Source organism: Enoplosus armatus, chromosome 9 (genome assembly GCF_043641665.1).
Source record: "Enoplosus armatus isolate fEnoArm2 chromosome 9, fEnoArm2.hap1, whole genome shotgun sequence".
Classification (NCBI taxonomy): Eukaryota; Metazoa; Chordata; class Actinopteri; order Centrarchiformes; family Enoplosidae; genus Enoplosus; species Enoplosus armatus.
Window position 1 is genome coordinate 20,671,807 of NC_092188.1, and position 6,000 is coordinate 20,677,806.

Below are 6,000 nucleotides of genomic sequence, written 5' to 3' on the forward strand. Positions count from 1 at the left end.
CTGAAAGTACCTGACGGGGAACCAAGAAGCTGTCTTGATTGGCTGATTGTGAGCAATAATGTTCCTGGGTTTGGAAGTGTCCTGTTGGCTGGGTATCGCTGTCAGAGCCGTCTTGCCAATGGGGTACACATTGTTATAAACTCTTAAACCGAGACTCTCCATAGTATTAGGCAATCCCCATGTTTTTTGTTACGTCTCCATGGGCCCATCCGCAAAGCCACTGCCATGTTTAACAGAATTCGATCTCTGAGGCTGAGAGTTTGTGATCGGAGCCAGAGATTCTATATTGGTTGGCTAATTGTAGGTGATGGTGTTTCCTGTTGTGGGAAGGGACATGCTGGCTCGATCACAGAGCAGGGTCGTTGCGGTCACGCCTAATAAGAAGCAGAATTAGATTCCTCACATGGCTGGAAACAAAGCACACGAAGGAGCCATACAACAGAGGGAGGAGAACGAGGACGGAGGGAAGGGTAAAGTAAAACAGGTCAGTACAAATATTGGCATGAAGAGGAGAAGAAAAGCGAGGCATTGATCCCTTTATTGTTTCAGCTGAGGAGCGTCCGCAGCCAGGAAGCCTTAGACAAAAGATCTGCGGTGGGCTAAGTGTCTACAATTGTAGCACCACATCATAAAAAAAGCGAGATTTGTATGCGCGGTTACACATGTCAGGGGAGTTGAATACAGTGTAGCACCCATCCTCTGTCAGTTTTATGTCTCTGGGGTTATTGCAGGTATTATCACTGCACTAGGAGGCAGTCAGTCGACGCCTGTTCTCACTTCATAGTGGTTAGCCCACGAAGACTGGTGTCCAGCAGCACCATTTCAAAATACATATGAGGTGAGTCGGTGAACTTAAGACCAAAAATGAAGAAAGTCTGTTCCAAGGAAAAGGCACAGCCTAATACCTCAAAAGGCCAAATATTGTCTTTTGTCATCACTTTTTCGTTCAACACATTCTTGTTCTTTAGAAGTTCCCAAGCTTTGGAAGTACACTCATGTGCTGTTAACATCAGTGTTTAGATTGAAATCATTTTCAGAGTCATGGCTTTTATTCAGTCTACTTGAATCAATGGGGACTGATGCTCCATACACTGAATCATGCACTGATTTATGGGGCAGAAACTCACAACACCAGAATAAATCTGAACCCCAGAAACCGATAAAATGCTTGTTTAGCTCTTGGCACGGCAACCACCACCGGACAAGAATTAGACGGTGCTGGCTCTCTCTCTCTCACTCTCTCTGTTCTCTCTCTTTTTTCTCTCCATGTGGAGTCCTCTGTAATCTCTTTCTCTCTCCCTCCCACTCCCCGTGTTTTGCTTTCCAGATTTTTGTCTGGAGTTGTCAACATTTGAGCAGTCGATGGCCGGCACGGCTGGATCCCAGAACAACAGCAACAGTCACATGAGGGCCTCAGCGTGAACTGGACCGGCCCATGACCCGGAGCGGGACTGTAACTCAGATACAATGACCTCATGAAGCACAGGGAGAAGGCCTGATCTGAAGCAAAACAAACCACTGACAGCACTACGCAGAAACTGTTGAGAGTGTATCATGTGAAAATAGCTTTAAATGCATTAAGTTTTAATTGACACACTGGTTGTTTGGTGCTATTGTTCGCAATCAAATTTTCATCAACCTGCTAATGTGGTGTTGAAAACTGTATGCCTGTTAACAGTTTTTTAGAATATGACTAGGAACCTCAGGAATTTGCTTTATTTCTTCAGGAAGACAGATGGAAGAAATGCTAAATGATGAGACTGCAGTGAGATACAGAAGCTAACGTTAGTGGAACAGAGGCTAGCTCCGATGCTCTCTGAAAAGCTCTCCATTTAAAACGTTGGAGTTCCAGCTCCACACTTAGCACACAGACGTGAGAGTGCTATCGATCTTCTCATTTAACTCTTGGTACAAAAGTGAATAAGCATATCTCCCAAATGGTCTGCCTAATATTTTATTTTTTCAGGTTATCCACGTTTTTTTTTTTGATTCACTTAAAATGATACTTCACCCAAAATTCAGTTCTGGAAGTTTTCCCAGTAGCCTACCAAGAAGTAAAACCCTTTTCCTACCCAGTGGTCATCTATTTCCACACTCGTTAATGGTATGGAAGCGTCTGTCATTTGAGTTGAAGAACTGTTGCACTGCAGGAGGGTTGTACTTACCTGTGCTGGGACAGGTGTGTACGGTGTGGTAAGGATTCCGCCAGCACAGGTATGACGATGGAAAACCTGATAATTACTGTCATCTTTATCCCAGGTAAGTATAGCTGAGGCTTGCTCCATCGCCGGAGCATGGAGGCTTGTCCAGGGAAACAGGAATGGCTCTCCAGAGCTGGGCTTTCACCGTCAAGCTTCTGCGATACGAAGGTTTATAAGCCTTTAACTGGTGTAATTTTAGCTTTAATGAGCACTTGAGGAGAGAGGTATGTTGAAAATTGGTACTCTGTGCCAATAAAACATTAAAACGAAGCTCCTGGCAGCCTTATCTTTCAAAGTCTCTGTCATTGCTCCACTTGTAGACTTTTCAAGTGTAATTCCTTCACTTTGGTGGCTGCAAATGTACAGAGTGATATTGTGGGTGGCAGCGCTCGCTGTCCTGTAAGTGAGCATTTACACCCCCGAACATGCCGTCGTTTAGCACCTACAGAACATGATATTAAGTTGAAACACTGAAAAACGATTTCATTCTGTCAGGAAGCTGTGAGAGACATAAAGACATAGGGGGGTAACAAATCTTTAAAAAGGCAAATTAGCCCATAGACCTTCAAAACGTGTGGAGGAATAAAAAAAATTCTGGCTGTACAATTTGTCAGGTGTTGTCAAAGTTTGAGGGAAATTTGCAGCAAGACAGTGTAGATAACTAAGCTGTTCTTGTTTGACTGTCACTGCCTTGTATTGAATGTGTTGGACGTAATTCATTTTATCAGTTGTTGCAGTGTTTGGAATGTCTATCCCCCACACAGAGCACTGCTGAATTGACAAATTGCATTGAAAGAGAAGGACGAATCATTGTTAATTGATCTGAAAGACATTGTGAAAGTAAACGTTTATCGGAGCAAAAACATCAAAGCTTTTGGTTACTGAAGCACTTGCATAACTGTTGGCTGCAAACCTTGCATCTCCAAAATATGAGCTTTTCAGCAACTGAGATAAACAGCAGTTTTTAATGCTGTTTGTTGCCCTGGATCATATCAGTGTTTCATAAGGCTAAGAGGCCAGCGAATTCGCTCGACCCACAGAGGATCATGTAATCCCTCAGCTGCAGTGAAACCATGAAATCACCTAAGTTGGTTTTATGAGGTTTTTACACACTATCGGCGCTAAGTATTATGCTGTAATGGTGAACGGTTTTCATCGCGTCAACACCGAGGCGAATGCCCTGATGTTGTTGCACCATCTGGGGAAAATCTCCCCAGGGCTCCTCCTGATGACCTCTCCAGGCGGTCCAGTTAAACATCCTCTCCGCAAATGAAGGGCAGAGACAGTGTCCAAACCGGAGCAGCAGGACCTGTGTTACAGGCTACCCTCCAGGGAGGTTTGGGTCATCCAGACAGGAAATGAAAGGGAAAATGGTTGTAAAACGGATTCTGCTCATGACTCATCAAGAGACCTGGCACTCAGAGCGTAGCAGGCTGGAGCTCGTCCCTCAGCTTGTTCTGACCCTGTTTTGTAGTGTAAACGTTTTAATCCAGTCACATTTGTTGTGTGAAATGTCAAAGGTGTGCTTTTAATAAGGTTCAAATTCTAAGTTGGGTTTGTTTGTGTGACAACGCAGGGTAATACCAAATGGATATTACATTTAATCCAATAACACTGTCAAATTGTGTTATTTGGAGTGCAGTGTTTGACATTTGTTTTGCATTTAGTGGTGTAAGGATGGAATTATGGTTGTCCACAGGTACACATAAACGTCTTTGCAGGTAGAGAGGAGCTTTATGGGTGACCATAGGCCTCAGAGACTCGCAGGCGAACCAAGGCACACCTCCCAAATCTCAACAAAGTGTTGTACAGACCTGAGCACTCAAAATCCATTCAAGTATGAAAGAAACAGCCGGAGAGACAAGTTTGTTTCCACGTAGCCCGGAGAAGCCTGTTCCAGCCTTAACAAAGAATTCTCTCTTTTTCTTCTACACTTGAGTGTAATTGTTCATGACAGTGTCATAAGAGTATTTCACAGTGTAATAACTCTGCCATGTCTGCCATGTTTATTACAGGCTGTGTTCCCTCCGCTAATGTCAAGTTGTCAAGTTTCATGTTTCTGAACCAGTTTGCATTGAAAGTGACATTTAAGACATTTAATTATGACAGTTATAAACACTGATGAAGGTCAGTTCATGTTCATATCAGTTCTTGGCCACACAGGTGGTGTGGCAGTAAGGATGGCAAGGTCTGTCCACCACTTTTGCTCAACACTGAAATATCTCAACAACTATTGGGTGGATTCCAGGTTCCAAGTTTGTACGTGTACGTTCACGGTCCGCAGAGGATGAATTGTAATTGTAACTTTGCTGATCCCTTCATTTTTCATCTAGCTACATTATACTTTTCCATCAGCCTCAGCTGTACTTTGTGTTTAGTGGTAATTAGCAGATGTTAGCATGCAGATATTACCTGATAAACATCATCTTGTTGACCTTGTCACTGTGAGCATGTTAGCATACATGTGCTTGCAGATTGTGTGGGTCTGACTGAAATTAGATTTTGATGGCCAATATCAACTATTTGAGGATTGAAACCACAAGTTAGCATATGTGATTGTACTGTGTATAGTGCGTGCCGCAGTGTTCCTCCATGCATTGTTTCATGAACTGAACGAATGGAGCTGATGTTTATGAAGACGTCCAAAAAAACTGTCCAAACAAAATCCACTAACACATAATTGGATTAAAAGTCTAATTCAATTATGAGTCCGCTGGAGTTTGGTTTTATGTATTTTGGACATGAAACAGGTGGATGCAAACTAACTCGAGGACACGTGTGTTGATTTCTGGACCAGTGATGCTATTTGCTGGCGGATATGTCAGCACTGGGCTCATGGCCTTTTTTTTTTTTTTTCTCAGGAAAACCTCCAGCTGGCCCTGTGTGTGGAATTACACCCCAGGATCCAAGCAGGGCAGGCTCACAGAAAAGAAAACAGCTGTCAGACAATGAATTACTGTTCTGTGACCAGACAAGTGCCTTTCTGAGGAGTGGATGAGGAAGCTGGGAGCGCGTCAAGAATCACACACACACACACACACACACGCTCACATACAGTCTCTCACGTGCACACGTACACACATATTGTATGCATACTTGCTCATAACCAGAAGCTCATGAGGTCACACACATAGAGAAGCAACAGCTAAATTACAAGTTGAACCATTTTTCCTATCTGGACTGAGCCTGTAAACCTGCAATATTTTATAGTTCACAGTGTAAAATACTTCATACTGTACGGAGCCAACATAACACATAAACCCAACAGAGTTCCCCACTGGATATAAACATTCACGGGTTCAGTGCTACAGTAAGATCCTTTCGGAAGGAAAAAAATCTCAGACTTTCCAAAAATGCTGTTTTTTTCTGGTGAGAGCTCTGAAAGGTCTGTACGGCTCACTTTGGCATCAGCGTGGCTCTGCAATGCAAACAGCGCACATCCTCAGACTGACCCCTGTGAACCAAGCCAGCAGCTCCACACAACTACCCCAGAGCCTGCAGATCTCAATGCTGCCTCAGTCTCACTCACACATGACTGTGAGGGGCTCAATGATCCCACGGCACAGAGGAGACTGTTGGAGGAGCTCGGTTGAAGGGCTCAGTGTATCATACGTGTGTGCGTATTGGAGTTAAATTGATTTAAGATTACACTAATTATTATCGCTAATGCTTGTCATCTTTGCTAACTGACCACACTGCTGTAGCCAGAGAATTGAGAAGACAGATGAACTGCCTTTTGTCAAGTTACAAAGTTAAGATGTAGCTCCCTGTAAAACCACAAACTGTCAATTTTACATTT